At 39.7% G+C, this 24,829-nt stretch overlaps 1 protein-coding gene across 1 annotated transcript in view; it reads right to left on the bottom strand.

Annotated features, from left to right (window-relative positions):
• The window catches only part of NAALADL2 (N-acetylated alpha-linked acidic dipeptidase like 2), a 309,883-nt gene that overhangs the window by 186,607 nt on the left and 98,447 nt on the right, over nucleotides 1-24,829 (bottom strand). The gene's annotated exons all lie outside the window — the stretch shown is intronic.

Here is a 24,829-nt window from a genome sequence, read left to right on the forward strand (position 1 = left end):
GGAGCTGAGAGAAACATGCTCATGGTGCACTCAGGATCCTGAAGCATCTCAGGTTTTTCAGGTAATACACTGCAAGGTCATCTGCAGCAGAAAGCTGATCTATGAAATGTGTTATGTCACATCTACCACCAGTCTTCACACATTCTGGATATTCTGGACATATTTCTAGTAATAATAACAACAATAATAATAATATTTATAAAAATAATAACAATTAACCCTGCTCATTCTTGGGTAACAACATACTGCTTTTGCTACCCAAGGGAATATTTACAGAGTTGCATCTGCACAACGAGTTTTACATAAGGCTTACAATATACATTTTAACATGCTTTAACATAAAGGAGTACAATTCATAAAGGACTGTGATTTATGGCAGCTTTTACTTCTCACAGAAACAGAATAATTTCAATTCATGAAATCATAAAAAATATGAAGTGTCAGGAAACAGAATGCCAGCTCTAGATTTGGTCATGCAGTTCTCTAGCAAAAAAACCCACTTTGGAATTATATCTTTTTAAAAAACATTATGTGTACTGTGGCTTTCAGATATTTCCAATAAAAGTGTCATAAGCTCTCTCTTTAGAAAGTCATACTATGAGAAAACAGAGAAATACTTTTAACCAAAACTTTATAGCATTTTTGCACTGTTTAAATCCACCTGGGTATTAGACTTTCACTGGGGTACCTGACCGTATGCATCTTTTCCTATCATGGTATAAATTCATGCAGAACTGCTCCAGGGCAAACCTCTCATTTTCCTGAGAAGTTCTTTGCCATGGGATTGAAGAACACTCTCAGATCTCAGCCCCTGCTGGTTCCCAAGCTTAGCTATTTTGTACATTTATGTTTTTTCACTACAGGACCACCAGCTTTATTGCTCCTACCCATCACATCAGTCAAATGCCTTTTACACTTTTAAAATAAAACCCATGGGGATAGTTCAAATCTCACTTTCCAACAACATGAGCAAGCCAAACTTGCATTCAAGGCAGATAGTGGAAGGCATTGAAAAATGACTGATTCTCTCACTCTCTGATTCCAGTTTATTGGAAAACAAGCAATTCTTTGTTCCACTACACTAAACATTGCAAAGTCATGAATTGGCCATAGGTGAGCCTTCCAAAGCTTTTTAAGAGAGCTGTGGATGTGGATCTCAGTTATGTGACATTTAGTCAGCATCCAAATCTCCCAAACACTTCAGAACATTACAAGGCCAATACAGGATAAGCAAATCACTCAAGGGGGTCAGTTGGGCAGAGGCAGAGCTAGGAACAGAAACCAGGTTGGCTATTTACACTTGTGGCTTCAGTTATCAAAGTCTTTTTTCTTTTTTTTTTAATCTTCATCATATTTTTTTTCAAGCATTCACTTTTCTGTGACATAGACCTTGCTCAACTACATGGAGTAGAGATGGATGAGAATGTCATTAAGCATTTCTCTCCACCCACTTTGAAAGTAAGTTAAAAAAAAAAAAAACCAAAACAACAACAAAACAAACAACAAAACAAATAAACAAACGAAACAACAAAAAACCCCCAAAACAAACAAAAAACACAACCGCCCCCCCCAAAAAACCCAAAAAAACCCAAACCAAACAAACAAACAAAAAACCCCCCAAAAAACCCCAAAAAATAAACAGAAGAAAAAACCCCAACCCCCCCCTCCAAAACCCCAAAACCACGAACAACCCATAGATGGTTATCACTACCCATTTTAAGAATAAATTAACCACAGAACCCTTAATATGGAGAATGACAGCTCCAGACCCTCAAATGAACTATTTCCAAGATCCTAAGTTTTATTCCCACAGAAAGAGGAGAGAGAAAATAACTTTTACATTGTGTACTTCAGTTTTAAAGAAGTCACTGCCACATTCCACTGTTCCCTTTGGTGACAAGAATGACACACATTTCTTCTAGCAATGCAAGGAGACCTTGCTTCTCCCCAACACAAAACTTCAAATACTTACCACAAACTGGACTGATCTATTCCTCACACATTTATTCTATTTATTACAAAAAATGGCATTCAGCAGATGAGCTGTTGGTAAAAGTTCTTTCAAAATGTGTACACAATGAAGATATCTACACAGGAAACCTCTTTTATTATTATTAAAGGAACTCTTGTTTGAAAGATGATCTTTCAAAATGATGCCATTTTCTTTCACAATCAATAACATGCCTACAACTAGTTTTGTTATTAGCTTTCATAGTTGCTAAAGAGACAGGTTTTTCTCTATGGAACAGACAATTGTGTGCATGTCTAACATCACAAAATGTATCTTTGCACAATTCCATCTAAAACATCTTAAACAAGCTGCGTGCTTTAACCTAAACCTTTATTTTGAACATACAAGGATATCTCAGCCTCTCTTTTAAATACAGCAAAGGGAATGTATCATTTCATCCAAAGCTTGTAGATTTATTTATTTAATGAAGAGTTTTACCCTGTTTTTTCCTGATGCAAGAGAAGCAGCAGCTCCAAGCAGCTGTGCCCTGCATTTTCCAGCAGGTTACAACGCCAAGGGCGATGTCGAGCCACAGCAGAAGGAGGATGAGGAAAAGACAATTCCTCACCTTGAAATGTTTGCATATAACCCTGCATTCCCTGGCAGAGCACTGACCCAGCAAAACTTCACAACCATATAATCTTCTTTTCTTCCCAGACCACAGGGAATATGTCAGTGTCTCAATAAAATGTGACCAGCTGCATAATCAAGTCCAAGTGGTTCCTTTTACTGTCAGAGACAATTAGGTTTACTTCCAGCAAGAGACCATTTCTGTGTGGATGTGAATAGCACTGGATGGTTCTTTTTCTATACAGAAAACTTATTGATCAAAAAAAAAAAAAAACCCTTGAAACCTTGCCTTTTTTATACAGGAAATCTGCTGATGGAAAAAAAAATCTCAATACTGCTCAACTGGCAGTATTTTATTCCTTTCAATTGCCAATCATTAGATTACAGTTTGAACTCTAAAGTAATTACACTGAATGTGGCATTCTGATGGCACTGGACATCTTTATTGGAACTGTATGGTTTAATTTTTAAATAATATCCCAATTCTCAAAGGACAATGAGGAATTAAAGAGGGCATGCTAACTCAAAATCAAAATTTTAAAATAAAATAAACAACAAAACAGAACAAACAAAAAAACATACACACACAAAAAACCCCACAACAACTTAGTAATGCTTAGAAAAGCTACCTATTATTTAAAGACTGAGGATTACTTTAAATTAGATGAATCCTCAAATAAATGTTCAATTTTTGGAATTTGAAAATAATGTAAAAAATCATTATTTCATGAATTTCAAGAAGTTAACCTTATATACAGGAAAACTTAAGACAGCCACAAGATGATGCCATGTAACCTTCCTGTTACCAGCCTCATTTTCTTATCAATATATGTTAATTTACCAGTGCAATTTCTAATAGAACAGTAAAGATTCCTAGCTGATATATCAGCTAGGATATTTTACAAAAATATTTAAAAGTTCAGTAGAGTGTATTGGTTAAAATAAGAACTGCAGATTAAAAGAAAAAAAAAAAAGGAGAAAGGATAAAATACCATCTCCACATGCTTATATAAGAAAAGTGTTATCACAAATGCCATATCACATGGCTTAGCTCTGATAATCTCCATCTCACCAGCTGAACTGTGTTTCAGATGCATTTGTTTTTATCTGGAAACACTGACAGCTTCCAAGTGACCCTTCAGTTCTAATATACAGCTGAGGAAATCAGCACTGATAACCAAAACACTGTCCTCAAGTTATTTACACTGTACCACAAATCCAACTGCTTGTGGATAAACTAAAAGCTCTCTCCAAAGGAGCAAGCATAAAATCTTATAAAGACAGGCTTGGGAAGAGACCACAGGAGATCATTTGGTTTGAGGCAGGCTCAGCTCACCCCACTGCCACTCCAGGCATTTGTTTTCCTGCCCTTCTCCCAAGATATAAACCTCTTGTCCATCCTAAATAATCACCCTGCTGTATTTAGACACACTGCATGTTATGCTTTCCCCAACTCATGGTGAGAACAGACTAATCTTTTTCTCTCTGTAAGTTTTTTTGGGTTTTTTTTACATACTTAAGGATTGCTCTCATGGCCTTCCCTTGACTGATCTTGTCTTAAAATCAAATATCCTCAGTCTTTTCATCCATTTCCTGGAGCTATTGCTCCTGAAATCTCCAGCTGCTCTCCCTCACCTCTTCTGGCCCCTTTCCAGCCTGTCCCCACTCCTCCTGAAGCAGAAATCCAACAAAAGGCCATTCTGAATAAGCCATTTGCACTGAAAATGAAGGATTAATATCCCATTATCGTCTGCCTCCATAAAATTCAATTATTATCCTTCTGCTGTCCTTTATTCTGATTTCAAGTCTGCACCTCTCCGGTGAGTTCATCAACTCCTTCAGCTCTGCTGACCTCAGAGGGGCTCATCATTCCATCCCTCATTCTCCTCAACAAGGAATGGTCCTGAATACACCTCCTTGAACTGTACAAAACAGCTCACATTTTCAAAGTGCTGAGAATCCACTGTTAAAAATGCATTCACCTGCCTGCCCCCAAACCAAAAAGTTCCCAAATAGACAACTAAGCTTAAGTGCCAGACTTCCAGAATTGTCCTCTCTGCCCCACACCCATGTGGACACTAGAATAAACTTTTTAAAGCAGGCAAAATTCAAAGTGTTTGTTTACTCCATTCTAAACCTCTACTGATGTCAAACCTGGGGCTGATCACAGATTTGGCTTCCACAGTAATCACTCCATTTGCCATGAGAATCCAGTAAGTCTGCTCTCAGCACAGCAAATCTGAGACCATGTGCACAGGGCACTTCAGGTGCACACAGCAAGGTCCTTTCTGTCCCTTCTAGGGCTGATGTCCCACTCCATCTCTTCCCTGCAGTCTCTGTAGAGTGCACACATCCCTGAGGGGCACTGATGGGGACACTGATGGGGGTACCTGGCACATGGAGGTGTCACAGAGCAGAGATGTCCACAACAGTGACAGCAAAGGGACCTGACCTGCTCCTTCTCCACCCTGGGCACATTTTGGATGAATCCTCCCTGCTGACATTGGCATGTCCAAGAGCACCTCACTATCCCCAAAGCCATCTATTTATCCATATTTCCTTGCCCATTACAGGCTCCCCTCAGCCCTCTGGCCCTTCTCTAGCTGAAAATAAAATAAACCCCACAGAGTGTCCCCAGAACAGCAGGTGCTGGTTTCAGGGGACAATACCTACACTCTAACTCACTTTCAGCCTCTTTCATGACCTAAGAAATTCAAAGCCCTGTTTTAAGCAAACAGAGCACAAATAAAAGACCAAGACAACAGTAGTACACAGATGTTCAGGAATTAGAATCCAGGATGAAAAATGCCCCCTTACTATTCAGCACAATTTGATGTACAATCACCTGAAGTGCTCACTGCCAGGACAAATGGATGTTGTGATGCTCTGATGGCAAAACCAAAAGGCCAGAGTGGGGTGGTTGTTGCTAGACAGTAGAAGTGCTCTAGTCCAAAGCTGAAATGTCAACTAAATCTTTGGGGGAAAAAAGTAAATTAAAACAGAATTGTTATGTAAGAAAAGAAAATTTCTGTACAATTTTTTGTCTGCCTTTCTGCAAATGAGTCTGAGTTTGCTCTTCATGTGATGTGTTAAGGAAGCCACAGACAGACAAGAGGACACAGAACAGGATTCAGAGATTCATCAGTTGAGCAGGTTTTAACTGGGTACATACAGAACACAGACAACTTATTTCCATTGCAAAAAAAAAATATTGCTGTGGTCATGCTGCAGTGCTTCTTACATCTACTGTGAAGAAAAAGTCATCTATTAAAATATCAAGTAGCTGGAGGAATTGTGGGAGGCAGATGGTCTATTTGTTATTAGCATGACATGACTACTCCTATTCTTGGTAATAAACTACCCACGTGGACTGTGCAGACACAACATTTCACCCCCAAGTTCCTTAAAAAACTGTGACATTAACACATGTGACACACTCACTGACATATATAAAGGATAAATATCACAATGAAAAAACCAGTAAGGGGTTCAAAGTCTAAATATATTCTATCAAGCTGAATCAGAGCAGCTTCAGATTTTTTAAGCAGGGGACAAAGAAAATGTCAAACCACAAGTTCTGCAGTGTAGCTACAATCAAAATTGCACAAACAGAAAAAAAAAAAATTGAAAAATTGCAGCTATCCCTGAAGCAATAGGCACTACAACAGAGGTATCTGTAAAGTCTGTGTTTTGGGAAAACTGAAGATAAATTGAATTTTTGTGTTTTATTGGAAACCTTCAGAAAACAAATCTACCTTACAGAGCAAATGCAGGAACCCAGTGGTTTCACTGCAGCCTAATGGAAATCCTGTCCCTTCTTCAACTTCTCCCTCCACTCACCCAAAGTGGTTCAGATTTACTGCCCATATTGTGCCTGTTCACTGGCACTTTGGCTGCAGGCAGAATTCTGCCAGAAAGAGAAAAACACAACAGTGAAAGACTCAGCAATTCCTGTGCATTTATTCCTCAGAGCAACACACTGAAATACAGATTTTGTTATGGATTTTGCACACATTTACTTTTAGGAACTGTCTGAAATTGTACAAGTGCAAATCCATACGTGGATCCTATTTTGAAATAGTTGCTCTGTTTAATGAAGAATCACTGTGGCTTTTCTTTCTGCACATTTTCTGCTGGTTGCAAACAGAGCACACACACCTCACCCCTGCCCCAACTGCAACCAAAACCATGTGCAAGGAAGCTCCTTTTAAACCAAAATATAGATGCCTGAATTTAGACCAGCTCCTTCAGTTTCTCCAGAGCAGACACAAGGACAACCAGGACAGCATTCACTTCTGAATTTTGGTTAGATGCTTCAGCAAATTACTTTGCATCAAAACTTCACTCCACAAGCAGCAATCACTGAGGCCTGAGCAATTCGGGGTGTGTTAGAATGCAAAAAGGAGGAGAAGTACATTATTGTGAGTCTTTCTTCTGAGTAAAATACAATCTGGAAGTGCATGCAATACTGAGTGAAACAAATAGTGGATTTTATTAAATCTGATCTCCAATTAAAACAAGTATCACATGTGGTTAAACCTTAGAAACTTTTTTTTTTTTAATCATTGTAGCAGAGAGCACAAGGGAAGATGCTAAGCATATTTTCAGTTAAGTTAATGGTTTTGTCAACAAAATACAATATTAGCTGTGATATTTATGTAAGCAATATCTTCCAGAGCACCAACAGGATTTAGGAAAGCAAAAAGACTTAAGTTTCTCCTTGGAATTGGAAGTGGGATCATCTTTTCTACAGAGTGAAACAGCAAATTTCCTCAGCAATCGGTGGAAATGCATCAATGCAGAGGCTGGGTGTACATAGAGGGAGCAAAAAAAGGCTCCAGTCACCCAAACATGTGCCAGCCACTGTGAATTAGGATAAATTCTGCTTGTGTAGCTTTCTCAGTGAACTCTACTCTGTCAAGACTGTCAAACCCTGCCTGTACCTTCTCTTCCTTCTGAGGTTTTGTGCTTTGCTTTGGGATGAGGGTGTGGAGAAGGGTCACCTCATGTACACACAGTTTTTTACCATTCTTGGGAGCTTTTCTATCTCTTCTCCTCACCTTCCTCTCCTTCCCACTGCAAACTGTCCTTTGGTTACCCCAGCCTTTGATGGCTTCACTCAGATCTGCTCTCCTGCACTGCCACATTTCACTCCTGAAATGTTCCTTGTCAGCTCCAGCCCACTATTCCCCTATAACACATTCCTCTGTGTGCTAAGCTGACAGGATCAGCAAACAAATAATATAATGCATTTGAGCCTTGGGACTGAAAAAGTGACTGATGAGCCAAACACACCTTGAGTGGAGAAAGAGAGAAAGAATTCAACTTGACAGGGGAGCTGGACCACGAATGCCTCCCCCAGCCTTTCATCCTGCATATCACAAGAGAAACACTCCAGAAGCATTGGCTTATAAAAATAATTTACTCACAATATCCAGATGGTGAGTGGGGAGAGGAATAGCCTAGCTGCTGGAAGTGTTTTCCCACCTTGTATTCTGATTTTAAAGTTTCAGATAAAAGTGATGTCACTTGAGGTGACTTGGCAGTCTGTGCCCACAGGTTTGCTCTCTAGGCTAGCATGAGGTACAGATTTGTATAATTTGGGTAAAATCTTTTTCCACCTCAATAATCAGGTCCTAAATCTTATTTAACAATATTACTCATGTAATACAGCACCTTTCTTTAGGAGGATCAAATGCCAGCTTATTTAAGGTTTGGATTGTTAGCAGGTTTTTTGGGGGGCAAGTCATTATAAAATTTTGTACAATTCTGTTATGCAAGGCATTTAGAGAGCTGAGAGATGGAAAATGAGAATAATCTTGCTCTGCATCATCTTCTGTTCACCTTGGCCACTAATATTAGGGGATGTGATTTAATGGCACATTTATATGAAGACAACAACAGCTTTATAGCTCACTATACACTACATTGCTAGGATGCATTTCTTAAATCATCAACAAAATTACCCTCTCTAGCTATGCATTTAGTCTACCTCTCAGCAAGTGGAAAGACTGAATTAATCACATTAGCCACAGTCAAGATTTCTTTTACTTTTTTTAATGGATGATTAACATTAGAATCTCAGATCCATATTTAGACATATAAATAAATAAAATCTTGAATTAAAAATGATGAGCACTGAAAATTAGGTCACCTATGTAGGAGTTCTATTAAAGACTTAAGTACAGTTGAGATTATTTCCTCCTCAGTTAAAACATTTCCCCATGGGAGAATGGCAAGTCCATGGCACCAGGAATTTCTAAGGACAAGACAGTCCCCAAGTGGTTCATCCTCTTCTACCCCCTCAGGTCTCAGCCCTAAGAGCCCAAATGCTCTGCCTTCCAATATCTGCTGCCTTAGCAGTACTGCAAACCCACCCAATAAACTCATCCACCTCCAGTTCCCCCAAAGGGATCCTTGTCCCAAGCCCTTCCCCATCCCTCTGCCTCCATCTGAAAATTCCTGTTTGTTCAGCTCTGCTGATGGAACAATAAACCCACCTCATCCAGAACAGTCTGGGGGCACTATTTACACAATTTAAACACTATATATTTATTAACTGAGCTAATCCACTAGATAGAAAAATATTTTTGTGCAGCAAATCTGCTCCCTAAGACTAATTGTAATATTTTAACGAGCCACCATCCAACTCAAATCCTCTTGCAGCATTTTTTGGGCATCCAGAGTAGGCAGTGGCTATTCTGCTTCCTGAAATGAAACGAGAACATCAAAACCCTCTAGCTGAATGGGCCTGACCTTTGTAAAGCAGTGCTATTAATAAGATAAAATAAACTTCAGGACTCCAGCAACCAGGTTACAAACCCAGTAAATAGCCAGGAGACGACACGAAATGAGACCAAGTAATGTCTGCACGTAATGAAGTAGACAATATCCTAAAATTGAATCAGCTTCCAATAGCCAAGATCTGCTTTTAAAATACAGAAATACATCTGCATTGGCAAATGAAAAGGCAAGAAGTGCATTTAAAGGCAGTCAAAGGCATACTGTTTCTATCCATTCGTATTCCAGAACAATGATGCATGAAGTAATGGCTGTTAATACACAGGTTTGCACACGCTGCCAGATTAAGGAGAAACTCCAAACCAGACTGACTGCAAGAGGGAAAATACCTACTCTTCTTCCTATAAATGTGCAGGTCTCTTACATGGGCATATAATTATAAAAAAAAAGAAATCATCACAACTGCATTTTCTTAGTTCAGAAATGAGGGAGATATGTAGAATACACACAAACCCCCAGGAAAAACTGGTAAATCCATGCACATGTGTGTGCTGGTGTGTGCACACAGCATCAGCTGCTGGGAGTGGAGGGAGCCTGACACCTGCTTCATCTGCTGCTGCTATTTTCCTGTTGAAGGCAGATTGCAGAACACCAGAAGATTTCAATGCAAGCCTTGATGACAGCAAGATGTTTGGAACACAACCTGCTTTCTCTGCCCCTGAACATTTGTAGCTGCAGCTCCACTTGTCTCCTGCCAGCTGCAGCACAAACCCCAGGAGATTCAGCCACCCCAGGCTGCTCCAGCCTCATTCACCACAGCCTGGCAGAGACCCACAACAGCTTTTCAGCTGCTCTTAGATGGTTACAGAGGAATTTCCAGAAGGAAAAAAAAAAAAAAAAAAAAAGGTTTAAAAATTAAGTATCTAACAAGGTCAAAAACTTAATGTAAGCTCCTAACATGACAAAATTAGAGGATCACCTCCTTACATTGAACTCTTCCCCTCTGGGTTAATTACAGAGCAAAGCTGTGCTCCCATACTGACACCCCAAAGTTATGGTACCACACAAAGGGTAAAGTTTAAATTAATCAAAGCCATTTTACTTGCTATGTTCACACTCATCAGTTCCATAATGTGACAGAGACATTCACAATACAAACCCCCATCAAATGCTTCCATAAATTACAGCACTATTGAAGTATTTTATGCTTCAAAAATCTTCTACTGCAAAATTGACTGTAATTTTTTTGCAGTGCTCACAGGAAGTGATCAATTCTGAGACACTAGTTTCTACCAAAAATATATTTATGAACCATTAACGTACAAAATTCTATTAAGCAACCTAACCAGTATTTTTCCCACACTCCAGATGGATCACTGATGTACAGAATATTTTCTTCTAAGTAGCCTCCCTCAGTAGACAACTTCTGAATTCTTAGACATCTTTCTTACATAACTAAAAATATAAAAATAATACACCCAAAACCATAGAAGCCACTTACACAAAATGCTTTAAAGAGCCTGAAATAGACCAATAGGTGAACTTAATCTGATTACCCACATCCAAGCAAAGATTTCATATTATAACACATTGGATTATCAGATAATTCCTGCCAACTGTATCATTAGAAACATTAATAAAATGAAAGGTTGCAGTTGTCAGCTAATGAGTGCATTGTTAATGTGGTATCACACATATAATCACAAGGAGTCAATATGTAATTTCTTATTTTTGAGAGTGGGAGACTATCAATAACACAAGAATTTTAATACTGTAATTTTTTCCCATCTCTTAATCCTGAGGCACACTCAGGAAGAAGTGGTAACTGAAACATCCACAAGGGTTTGGGGATCCTTGATTGTATCAATGCTTTTATTCCTTACAATACCCAGCACAAGTTTAGCACATCCCCCAAAAGATCCAGTCAGTGCTTCGAACATAAAATACAGCTTCAAGCAATTTCAGAACCAGAAGCTGGAGAAGGGGAGCAAAAGCAAAAGGCACAACATGCTGCCAAGATCCCATTGTGTATTACCAACTCTCATTTTAGGCATATCCGTGTAATGTGACCAACTATCAGCGAGATTTTTATAGGATATTACTCAGTACTTGAAATGTCATGCATGGTTCACAGTGGAGCCTTTTCCCCCAGCTTTATTCCCAAATTCCTACAGAAGTGCCCACAGCAACAAATAAGTTTCCAGCCATGCAAATCTGTTTTGCACTTAATCTCAAGTCTTAGCTCCTGGAATACTGTGACAGTGTCAGATTTTCAGCTTTTATTAAGAAAGTATTTTAGCTGTTAGGATTACAAAGAAGAACATAACAGAAGTGAACCGAGAACACTCAGCAGTCAGATAACAAATTAAAAAGTATTCCTATTTAGATGTAATTACTTTCATTGCTTGAGCAAGTAACAATAGAAAGCAGATGAATCATTCTGCCTTGTGGTGTTGACAATACTGCTTTGTGTAACATTAAAAACAAAAATTGAGGTGGTGAGACAGTCTCACGGAGGGATGTGTGTCTGTGGTGGGGCTTTGCCTGCACTGCCAGTGAGGAGCAGCCTTGGGGACACCACTGCAGGGTCCCCACACCAATGTCACTCACTGCCACAGCTCTGCTGCCTTTGGGGTCCCTTCCCTGGTGGCAGCTCAGAGAATTCTGCAGGCACAGAGCCACAAGAACACGCTCAATACACGCAGGGCTTTGGAAGTGCCAGGAATGGCTGCACTCCTCTGTCCAGGCATGTGAGCTCAGTGAAAATAAAAGTAGTATTAGGAATAATATTTTATTCCCCTACACCTTATGCTTGTTGGACAGCTGCTGCATGCCACACCACAGGAGCTGTGTTTCTGTAAAGAGAGCAGAAAACCAAAGGGGTCTGGAGCACTGCAAACCCTGCTTTGATTTACAGTGAGGAGAGGGAGAGGACATAATAAGAGATGGATAAACCCCTCTCGCTTGCTATAATATAAAGAAAACTATTCTAAACAACAAGGCTATTCTGGAGAACCCCTAGGCTAACAATTTAATTTCTGACTGCAGGGATATTACCTTGTTAAATCAACAGCCAGTGAAAGGCTTTCACTTCTCCCTGTAAATGCATTCTCAGTCCTCGCCTTCCCCACTGTACTCCTGCCACCAGATGGAGGGCACACCATGTGGCACGAGCAGGAAAAGCCACAACCCTTCCAGTGGCTCTTGACTCGTTCCAAGCAAATAAATAGAGTTTAAAGTTGCTGTCTGCACTGGCTGGAGGGAGCTCTTGGGCCAGCAGCAGAGGACACAGCGAGCGGAGCTGGCACGCCGCTGCTGGTGGAAAAGCCATACAGCAGTGGTTTTATGAGGAATAAACTCATCCATTTGAAACTGGGCTGAGAATATAACAGTAATTTATGTAGTTACCTGCTACAGTCTTTAGATTAGTAGATGATAGCCAGCCAATGCAAGATTTATTTTTTCAAAAGGCATTTCTTTCTTGAAACAGAGGGCAAGCCAAGGAGTGTACAGCTCTGTTGCAAGCCTTGTGTACATTGTGAATAAAGTTACTGCAGAAAAAAGGAAAACAGTTTAACTCTTCAGCCATCTGCTATAGCGTGACCCTGCTAATTTAAGACACAGTAAAACAATTTTGATGAAAGCAAAAATTATTACAACTTCAGTGAGAACTCAGAATCAGTTGAAAATAGGAGTGAGAAAGCTTCTATTTACGTCTGGAAAACTCCCATCTATTCCTTATTCACCCAGTCTTTGGAACTGAATAAAATGTTTTCTTCTCCTGTTGCTTCTGACAGATTAAGCATTCCAGAGCTGCCCATAATTAATTTTGGCACGAAGGTAACTACCCTTGCACAGTCTGGAAGACAAATGGAGTGTCAGAAAAAGGCATCCCAGAGTAATTTGTTTCTTGCCTTATCTACAAGAAACAGGTGTAATTTTTTAACAGGTGTGATAGGACAGCACTAGACAGTGACTCATCCCTACCCAGTAAATGGAAACGTTAAGAGAAATACTTTGAGCGCTAAGTCAGGAGTAGGGAGGAAAAGATAGAAATTAATTAGTAAAACAAAACAATCTGATACCCTGCCCAAAACCCCAACTATGTCTTAGGTGAGCATCACACATCCATGCTGGAGCCATTATGGAGGCTGAGGATCTGCAAGGAAGCAGCCAAGGCAATCCTGTTGTTTGGAGATCCTGGTGTCACACACATCCCTGTCCCAAGAGCTGTGACTCAAACCGTCCACCCAGCTCCAGGGCTGAAGCAAGTCAGGGAAGGACCAGGACATGAAAAACAATAGTTTGGTTTCCCTGACCATCATCATGCTGCCAAGGATGATGAGCAGCCTGTCTTCTGGCATCTCTTCCCTTTGGAAAGGCAGGGATCCCACACTCAAGGTGAGGCAGCCAGAGGGGTGACCCAAATTCCCATCCCTGCTTCCCTTTCCCAGAGAGCAGACTGCCAGCAGAACAAAAACCACCAACAGGGACAGGGCCACACAGGAGCAGACACTGGGCTCCTGGGATGCCACCCTGGGATTACCAGGGAGAGACTGTGTGAGGTGGGATTTATTTATTAACACCAAAAGTACAAACCTGTCATCCCCAAGCCTTCCTTTCTTGTTTACCTCACCTCTCCCCTATCAGCTTAAATCCTCTCTCTCTTTTCTCAACTCAAGATTACTTTTGGTTGTCTTATCAGCCTCCTCCAGACTGATAGTTTCAAAGGCAGATATATCCTCAATGTGTGTGTCTGACAGGTTTGGCCTCACTTTTTATGACACCTGTGCTGACAGCACATCACCACCAGATAGACACAACTGCAGCTGAGCAAGCCCAAGGACTTTGCAGCCAGAAGAAACAAAACTTTTCTTCCTTTTATATGAAGATTTCCATTGTGACATTTCCACTGAATGCAAACCATGAGCCCAGCAAATTTTGTAGAGTCAGAATGTGCAAGTCAGTCAGTACAGATCCAAAAAGTGGGCAAAAATCTCAATTTCAGTCAAAAACTGAAATGGAAATAACAACTGAGTATTATTAAAAAGGTGTTACCCACCCTCTCACCCTCCAAAATGTAATTTTTCAAAATTTCTATCAGCTTTTCCCCGAGCAGAAAAGTAAGGGAAAACCATTGTTTCCCCTGGCTCCCAGAATCACTTGGAAATCAAGGTCAATCACATCAAAGCTCTGACACACACAGTTCTTATTCCTGCACTTGGTGAAATTAGTGTCTTCCTGTCTGACACTCCAGCTGAATCCAGACTCCAACTTCCAACCCAGGAGATCGAAGAGGAGCTGAACAATCAGTGTCTGTTACCATTTTAACGGCTGAGTTCCAGTGCTCCTCATTTCAATTCAGTATCACCTGAACACAAACTGGAAAACACACCTGAAAAAAAATTTAAAAATAAAGCACCCAAAAGCCCACATTGAATTCACAAATTCTACCAGAAATGTTAAGAATTACTCCAGAGTAAACAGAGAGTGAAGTAAGAATTTAGGAATATCAATATGTCATCAAAAAGCTGTAAAAAGCATGGCTCTCTCAATTCAGCACATATTACAATGACAGCCCATCATCTGATTATTATACATGTGTTCTGTTGATAATTTTCCAACTATTCACCTGAACACAGCTGATTAATTAAACTAACTGGTTTTTTGTTTATTTTGGTTAGCTTTTTGGGTGGTTTTTTTTTTTTTTTGTTCTTTGTTTGTTGTTTTTTTTTTTTAATTAATAACGTCAATGTGGCTAAAGACAGGAAAAGGAGAGAAGATTTCTCATTTTCAGATTTATTGATCATCAGAGGTAGTTGAGCCATTAGGTTATCAACTAAAAAGTAAAATCAAGTGCCTTTGAAAGGCACAAATATCTGATGTGTATTGATAAAAGAAATAGTTTAAAGAAAATTTCAAATAAGTGTATAAAGGTCATTTCTGTCAAAACTAGCAGTCTCTTGGACTTTGTGCACTCATTGCATGAGTTGAATATGCAGTAACTTCTCATCTGCTTTTTAAGTAATCTATTTGAATTTAAACTGAATTTCAATGGAATATGAAGACATATTTGCTGTCTTTTTAAAATCAGCAGCAATAAACAAATCACTGCAAATTTAAAAGGGAACATCTGCTTATTAAAGGCATAGCACAGTACAGGTGAGTGATAAAAAAAGGTTTGTTTCATTAAATAATGTTCTGTATTAAATTATGGTTCTGTATGATCTGCACATCAAGCAAAAGCAGGGGGAAATAGCTACACCAGTACCATTAATAAAGACTGAAATAACTAAGTTCTGGAAAGAAATAATTGCAAGAGCTACATGGATCAACAGCTTCCAACAGCACCCAGGGTAAGTGCAGCTTTGGCTCTGAAAGATTCAACAGACATGAAAAGGTTTTGTGTGACTGAAAAGCAATTCTGGAGTCTGCAAGGGGCAAAACTTGCTTGTGACATGAGGCTGAAAGTTTTCTGTGAAGGAAGAATCTCCAAGGTTTCCAGTGACCTGGCCAGTGCTGCTGTGAATGGTGCGAGATGTCACATCTGGCACCACAAGAAACTCCTGCTCTTTGCCCTCTCCACCCAATTAAACCCCCATTTATGCAAAAGTGTCACAAGAAATGATGGATGAAAGCTTTTTTCTTCCCCTCCTTTAGTGAAAATATTGTGAAGAGAAGCTAGGCAACATTTAAGAAGGAATGATGTGTTTAGGTGCTTAAAGAAAATATGCATTTACCTGACCAAAAAAAAAAAAAACAAACTTTTTTTTTTTTTTTTGCAGAAGAGTCAGAAACACCTCAAGGCATAATACAACCATTAAGTGAGCCGTAATTATTGACTGTGAGTTCCCAGAGAATGCTCTGCTGCATTTGGCACTGGCACAGAACAGGAGGCAGTTTCAATTACATGCCTGATCTGTGAAGTTTATTGATCTTCAGAAGCAGGGTTAAGTCTTAACTGGGAAAGCTCAGATGATGCTGAAAAGGTCTCCTCTTTACCTTCTTGCCTTTTTGTTGCTGCTGTTTTTAATTAATTAACAGGGTTATGTGTTGCTGTCCATGCCTTTTATAAAATCTGGCATAGTTAAATTACGAAATACACATTTCAATATTTCCTTAATTTCTCATGTGAACAGTACAATAATTCAAAGGTGTATCCAGTTGACACAATTTAACCTTGCATATTTTAAGCTTTAAGATTCTTAGCCAATTTTTGTCTCAAATCAGAACATTTTTTCAATGAGGAAAGTGAAAAACAGGCTTGAAGAAAGCTTGCTCTGCTATCATACTCTGAGAACTCACCCTCCTTACTGGTATAATAAGTAGTACACTTTTGTTTATCTTACACATCATACCAAGATTGATGCTCACAGGGCAGAATTTACCATTGTACCCAATATATTGTTGCTGTTGAAAATATAAATTCAGATCTGGAATTTAATATTCTGCATCATCAATGGGATGTAAATACGAAGTGTTATGAGTAGATAAATAGAAAAAAATATTCTTATCTTGGAAACTTTAATTTTTCCTCACTAGTTTGGGGCTCTTTTCCCCAACAGAAGCCCAGTGCAATGGAGATGCCTCCTGTGCTGATACAGCCACTGCAGTTCCCAGCACTGACAATAGGGTTTGTTTACCTGCTTGAAGTAGCAGGATTGCAGACCATCTTTATAGATTTTACAGGGATGTTGATTCCAGTTTAATGAGCATCAGAGAGCATCTGGCAATTATACCCCTGAGGAAAGCTAACTGATAAATTTGCAGACCTGCTGCAGCAAGGCCAGCAAAATCCACTCTTTAAAAACAGCTCTGAAATGGTCTTTGGCACAGAGAGAAAAGTTTACAAAGAAGGAGCTCCTACTTTGCTTTGAAAATCGTTAATAAGACACTAAGTGCCATGCCAGAAATAGCTGTGATGAGATGCAGTTCTTTTCTAAATCAGATTTTCCCAGGAGCACAGCTCCCTGTGGAGATGTCCAGCAGGAAGGTCAGGATCACGAGCAATGTGTTTTTATGGAAGGGAGTCAGAACTGGCCACCAACCTTTCCAGGAGAAAAAGCTGGTAGAAAACACCTGGAAGGATCAAGGCAGAAGGTGGCAGGGGAATTCCCTTGGTTACACAGAGTTATACAGTCCTGGAAAAACATTCCATGGAACGCAGAAATAACCCAAGTTTGTCCAGGGCTGACTGATGCAGTTACACGAGGGAAACTGAGAAGCATCAGAAACTAAACACTGACCTAGTGCACCGTGTGAGTGCAGTTCAAAGACATGGTTGTCAACAAATAAACCAGGAGAATAAAAGCAAACAGCCCTTTTCATGCAGCAGCAGTAAAACCAGAGGGCAGAAAACGACGCTGAATCGCTGACGCTTGTTGCACCAACAAACCGAATCTGAGTTACAAAATCTGTGTCTCAGGGGAACCACTCCTATGCAGCACGTGGCACAATAATGAAGGGCTGCCACCAAAGTCAATTTGAGCCTCAAAAATGACTACCCTGGGAAATGGTGGCATGTGAAGGAGGAAATGGCTGTGTGAGACCACAAACCAGCAGAAAGCAAAGCAGTGGACAGGCACTGCTGTGGAGCCAGAGAGGGCTTGGTCAAACCACCTAAATATAAATACAACCCCAGGTGACAAAGTGCTCCATTATTTTGGTGCTTGTCAAGCACAGCCAGCAGATCCCAGTGCTCTTCCAGGGCTAAGCACAGCCTCAAATGTAAAAGTGAGTTGAGGACAAAAGTTAAAAGAGGAAATGTCTGGACAGCACAATTAGGTGATGTGAGAAACAACTCCACGATGATCTCACTTTCCTCTGGGCTGCCTGAGCCCCTTGCAGAGCTACATAGACAGGATAGCAAATAAATCTGGAAAATATCAGAACAATTTAAGTAGCTTCAGGTATTCAAATAAAGAATCCACATTTTCAGTCAAATATTAATAAAGTTGAGTTTTAAAGAAAAAAACTCACTCATTTCTAATGCTGAATAAATACAGATTATTATAAAATTCCTTCTACTGATTTCGGATTTAGACTGTGCAGAATAACATCTGAAGAGAACTTTATTATTCTTCACATTCTTAGCCTGGGACTCCTACTCATTTGCTCTCTCTTACTCAAATTCTTTTCACACCTGACATATGCAAGTGTAAGAGTTAAAAAAAACCCCAAAACTTGTCCTAGATAGGGGAGAGATTTTTGAGCACGTTTCATCGGGCTCATATAGACTTTTGTTTCTAACTACATTAGAAACTCATGTTATCCAAATAATTTTTAAATGTCATTACTGCAAACACAAACTTTGTACTGTGCATCAAACTGACTGGAAGGATTTAACAGGATGTACAGTTCCACGTGTGCAGATGTTCAAATACAAAGTTTTCAAATCAAAACTCAGTATTTACTGTAAAAATAATAAATCAAGAAGCAACAATTGTTTCCTATTTCAATGAAAGGTGTATCTTTTTAAAAAAACTGAGATTCATTCCTGATATCAAGCCGACCAACTGAATTAAATTTTCAGGAATTATTCTGTTACTGGAGTTTAAATCTGTCTCCTAGTACAGATTCAAATATTAGTTCCATAATACCTCTGTAAATACAAAAATTCCCAACACCTCAGCTGTCTTATTCCTTCCAATAATCCTGTGCCTGAATATGTGTCTGGGGTTTTAAAATAACCCAAAAGAACCCAAAACCAAACCAAAGTAAAACCAAAACCCTAACACACCTGGGATGCTCAGAGCTAAGGCACTTGCCTTATTCCCTCATCCCATTTGTTTATGAGGAGCTCCAGGGCACAGTGTGAAACATATTCAGGCAGTAATTACAGTTTCAGGGAAACTGATGTTCTGAAGAAACAAAATACTTTGCATTTACAGTCTCTTTGGTCTTCTTTAACCTTCAAACTGCTTAAGAACCCGAAGATAATTTTTACTCTGCGTATTCCATGGCATCAAACTAGCACATCTCCAAAGCTGAGAAAACATATGCTGTCAGCAAAGAACAAAATGATCTCTTTGATACTAATACCTGTGATAGTAGCATGATAATAACTATGTGTGACAACTTCTCCCTGCTCTCAGAATAATTATGGCTCTCCAGACCTCAACATCTGCGTTACCAGATGTTACTGTCAACCACGTAAGCAAAAGCACTGCAGAAACCTGGCCAGCCTCCAGAGCTTTAGTCTCAATACCTCAGCAGATGCAGGTGGTTTCCAGTAGTCCAATATTTGGAGCACCAAGCCATGCAAATCCACTTGTGTAAACAAGAAAACGGCATCAGCAAATAATGCATCATACCCAAACAGGCTCAGTGCAGTCTGGGACTGACATTTCTGCCAACCCAAGGAGAACTGAGATGAGATTCAGCATGTCTGACACAAAAAATAGTAATGTTACAACATGCTTCTGTCTGAAAATTCAGTTTCATTAAGTCCTTTTAACTTCAACATTGACTTTCACACACACACAGAGTATGTGCCAGCTGGATGACACATGAGCTATTAAAAAACAGGCATGGGCAGCAGAATCCTAAAATATCATCTCAAACCCATAAATCATTCACTCTGAAGACATAAGTGGCATCTTAGCACCAAACTCTTTGCCTGAGCAGGATGATTTACATACAGTGCAGCTTTTATGGAAGAATTTTTCTTCTGTCTATGTATGTCTAAACTGCTGCAATCTGAAATCAAATTATCTTCAGCAGGGAAGCAATCCAAACTCCAGCTGAACTTTCTAAGTGAAAATAAACATATTTAAAATAGAATTAACTGTAGCCAAAGGGTAACAGTCTTTCATAAAGGTGCCTGAAGCCCTTGGATGCTGAACCATTTTTATTTCCCACTCCTTGACTATTAATCCAACAAGTTCATACCAAGTAAGAAGAATGAGTTGATTTCTACTAATAACTCCTCCATCATTTTGTTTCCAAGGGAGAGATGAGCCTGCCCTATCCTACATGGCCAGACTTTCTTTTGTTTCTCAGGTCAGCCTAGGGCATCCCTTTCCCAGAAGAGGCACCTGGAGGCAGCTCTGCTGCTGCAGCAACTCTGCAGTCCAGCACTGCTCAATGTCCAGCTTTTCCTCCTCAAAACCCCACTGTGGATCCCTAGGGCTGCAAAAACATTTTGGGAACCACTCACCCAGCACACTGATGGGCACACAGAGGGTGCTGCTACAAACACAGATGGGCTTTTCCTAACAGTTGCCCCAAAGCATTTTGCACAAGCAGCAAGTGATGTCTAACGAGCTTATGCAGTTTATTTATAAATTAGGGAGGTGTGAGTTTATTTATAAATTAGGGAGGCTTAAACAAGATGGAAAATACTAACAAGAACAGGAGCTGTCTGCTAGATCTCAGCAGAGCTGTGCAGGCTGAGAGGTAAAGCAAAGCAGGTTTCACAGCCAAAGTCTGCATTTGGTACTTGGACATGAATCTCTAAAGGGTAGTGAATGTGTATCAACCTAAGTGTCCAGATACATAATTAAGTCAGAAATCATTAGGGCCTTTATGACAGCTCTACAGCACTAAAAGTCAAGGTTTCCACTATAAAACTTCTTCTTCATGCATATAAAAATTAGCTGTCAGAATTATTTCTAGGTTCAAATATGTCTCATAAGCTCTTCACCTTCAAGCAAATTAAACTGAAGTGCCCAATCATTTTTAAATGGCATAAGCAGTGAGTTCTAGAGGGGTTGCAGACTGATACAATTCTGAATATTCAGCCTTTTAACTTGAATTTCAACAATTAAGGTTTCCTTAGCAGCGGTAGCTTCACCCTCTCTCCAACTCTGAGCTCACAATTTTCTCATTTTCTACAATTATGGCAAAGGCTGCATTCAAAATTAAGGAGCATAAGCTACACATACAGGCATTAATTTTTAGGAAAACAAAGGCAGTGTTACTCCTGGTTATTGGCATTTTAGTGGCTTGAAACAGAGGAAGGCTCCAGAACACCAGCCACTGTATAGAGAGCAAACAAAATCACTCACCACCCCAGACAGCTCCCAGCCTCAACACCTGATAAACCAGACTTTTAAAATCCATATATTCATGGTCTTTAATTATTCTGGTCCCTCTATGCACAGATGTACTTCTTTTTAAAAAGGTTTCAAAAAACAAGTGCCTATCAATGCTATAAATAACCTAACTCAATCTTGCTGCAGCTTGTCTCTGAGAAACTATGTACAATCAGGATTCATTTATTTATTTATGAGTTAAAAAAATAAATCCAAGTGTGTTGTTCCATATTTCTCAGGACATGCTAGGTATCTCACCTAACAAAACATTAAAATATATCCGCTGTTAAACTATAAATAATGAAAATTTAAATAAAGGAGCTAAGTCATACAATTGCAAATTCAGAAAAATTCGGGAAAATTCAGGGGCAAAATGCATACTAGGAAACCTGAAAAAAGAATAATGAAATTTTCTTTAAACCTACTCTGAAAGAGGACTTAATTAGTTAAATAATTAGTTATATCTAGACCATTACAAGGGGAGTTGCAAAGTGGAGGGGCTCCCTTTCAGTGGCAAAACCAGGCAGAACATTTCAGGAGCATTTAAAAAGGATAAAATTTGCCTTACTCAAATCATGTGGCTTTATCCTCCTCTAAGAAACACAGCTCCACTTTCATCACTGTACATATAGTGCTTAAAATGACATTTATAAATCATTTTAATTCCAAATTATTTTTATTAGTTTTGTTTGCTTTTTTTGGGGGGGAGGGGGGTGGGTTTGGGGTTTTTTTTTTTGGGAGGGGTTCTGTAGGTTTTTTTTTTTTTTAGTTTTTTAGTTCTTTCTGACTGGAACCATAGTAATTTACTGAAGTACTAAAGTGCTGAATCTATATTTAGTCAACTAGTCCCTTCTGCTCAGATCTGTGAATATAAGATGATGAGAAAAATGTCACATGATAATAATGGAAAAATTAATTTAATCTACTTGATTATTTCTTTAAAGAAGAGTCTAAACAGCATTAGCTCCAACTTTTTGATTCCCAGTGCATAATATTAGTGTAATAATTCATGCCTGTCTTTTGTTTAGATTTTATGAGGGTTTTTTTTTAAGGAAAAATAAAATACAGATAATGAATTTGATTAAATCAAAACATTATTATAAAACACTCATTCTGAAAGGCAAATTGAATACCATCAAGGAGCTTTTCTTGCCTTCATTCCATCTTCTCTTTCCCTAAACAATTAAGCCTTCTCTGAAAATTCAGACTTTCAGCTAAAGAGATAACTACTTTGTGATGCTGTACTTTGACATTTGCATGTATTCAAGGCTGGTGAGAGACAATATTTCCAGTGGGTATGAAATTCTTCTGGTAAATAGGGAAAAAGACTTTGTTACACTGCCTTGAAGATCAAACCAGGACCTCTCCATGGAGCTTTTCTCCATTTCATAAAATCAGAGCCACATCATTACTCATGAGCAAGTACTCACTGTAATTTTCCACATCCAGTAGAATGCAGTCTCTATCAAAGCTGGTGTTCAAGTAATGCTGTAAGCAAAAAACTTTTGATTTTAGTGTATTCTCACATATTCCCAGGGTGGTTCAAACACTGTCTCAAACCTGTGCTAACAGAGATCTATCAGCTCCCTCTCAGCTGTAATAACAACAAACCAATCTGGAGCACACACAAATGCTTCCAAGGTTTCAAACACTGGTGTGGGCAAAATAAAATAAGAGATTTCCTGGCAAACTTTAATAGCAAACTCTAATAGTGCTCACAGCTGAGGAGAAGTACATACATTGTTTGTAACGCAAAAAAAAAAAAAAAAAAAAAAAACCAAAAAGCATAAAGATATCTTCTAGCTATCTGTCAAGGAACACTAATTCTCTATTACTATCAAGTCATCTCTTTAAAGGAATACAAACAGTGCTACAATATACTTTGATGCCTCTGGAATAGCTGTCCCTGCAATTCGTGCTAAGGTCTTTTTAGTTCTCTTTTTAGTAGCTTTATGAGGCACTATGTTCATCCTGTATCACAATCTGGTATAAAAAACTGAAACTATTTGTGTATGGCTACAGGAAACTTTATTGCAATTATTGCCATCTCTTTTCTGTATGAAATTGCTTTCCTCTCATCCTGGAAAAAGAAACTATTTTTGCTTTGGGGGAATAGATCTTCAGTTACTGATGGAATATCACCATTCTTATCCCAAAGTCACTCATCATGAGTGGCACAACAGCACATAACAAGTATTTAACACTCATCTTTAGATAAATCTGTTTTCTACCTCTGCTGAACTGAGTCACATAATATAATGCAGCCAGCAACCAGTGTCTAACACACAATGAATAAAAGGTGTTAAAATGTCTTTATGCACCAGGAGATCCAGTGTATAACTAATGCTGAAGTTAATTCTTTTGGGGAAGACTGGGTTATTCAACAACCAAATTTCAGTGCAAACATTCTGAATTCTTTGGAATTTGGACCAAGTGTGTAAGGAAACCATTAAAGAATATCCTTCTATGCCCACAGGTACTGCAGGAATGCCAGTTGTTCTTGTCTAAGAGGATGCAAATGGGACCAGATCTTAAAGAAATTCACATGTTTTGGAGAAAGCAAACACAAAGGAGGATCACATGAAGTCCCTCAGAAGATGCTGGGATACCCTTTGCTGGGAGAACCCTGGGCTTCCCCTGAGGAATGGCAGCCAAGCAGCAAAGCATTTAGATCTGGTACACACAATTCCACAGTCCTGCTGGAAAAATTCCAACATTCCCCCAAAGCAATCTGGCAAATGACCAGTTTTGCCAACACTGGAGAGGCAAAGAGCCCAGCTGGGCAAGGAGGAACCTTCCAGCACCGAGACCCAGAGCTCTGAGTGCATCCTTGGGCATCCTCTGAGAGCCAGAGCTCTGAGCTCCAGGGCACCTTGGGCATCCTCTGAGAGCCAGAGCTCTGAGCTCCAGGGCACCTTGGGCATCCTCTGAGAGCCAGAGCTCTGAGCTCCAGGGCACCTTGGGCATCCTCTGAGACCCAGAGGGCACCTTGGGCATCCTCTGAGACCCAGAGCTCTGAGCTCCAGGGCACCTTGGGCATCCTCTGAGACCCAGAGGGCACCTTGGGCATCCTCTGAGACCCAGAGCTCTGAGCTCCAGGGCACCTTGAGCATCCTGAGACCCAGAGGGCACCTTGGGCATCCTCTGAGACCCAGAGCTCTGAGCTCCAGGGCACCTTGGGCATCCTCTGGCAGAGCCTCCTTAGCAAGGCAGGGCCAGCACTGTGCAGGAATGTCACTGCAGAGCTTCTCACTTACCTAATTTGATATAGGATAATTTGATCTTTAATGTCAGTCTTAATTACGTTAACTGAGGGGAAGGGATCCAGTGCTGCCGCCAACATTTCATCCTGGCATGACTCACCCTGATCCGATTAACTGTTTCCCACACGGAGCAACCTTTGTAATGTCAGGACACACTGAGTCAGGAGGAAATGAGAGAGACAGAAGGAGAGCCAGCCCTCCTTCCTCCC

Source organism: Catharus ustulatus, chromosome 10 (genome assembly GCF_009819885.2).
Source record: "Catharus ustulatus isolate bCatUst1 chromosome 10, bCatUst1.pri.v2, whole genome shotgun sequence".
NCBI lineage: Eukaryota > Metazoa > Chordata > Aves > Passeriformes > Turdidae > Catharus > Catharus ustulatus.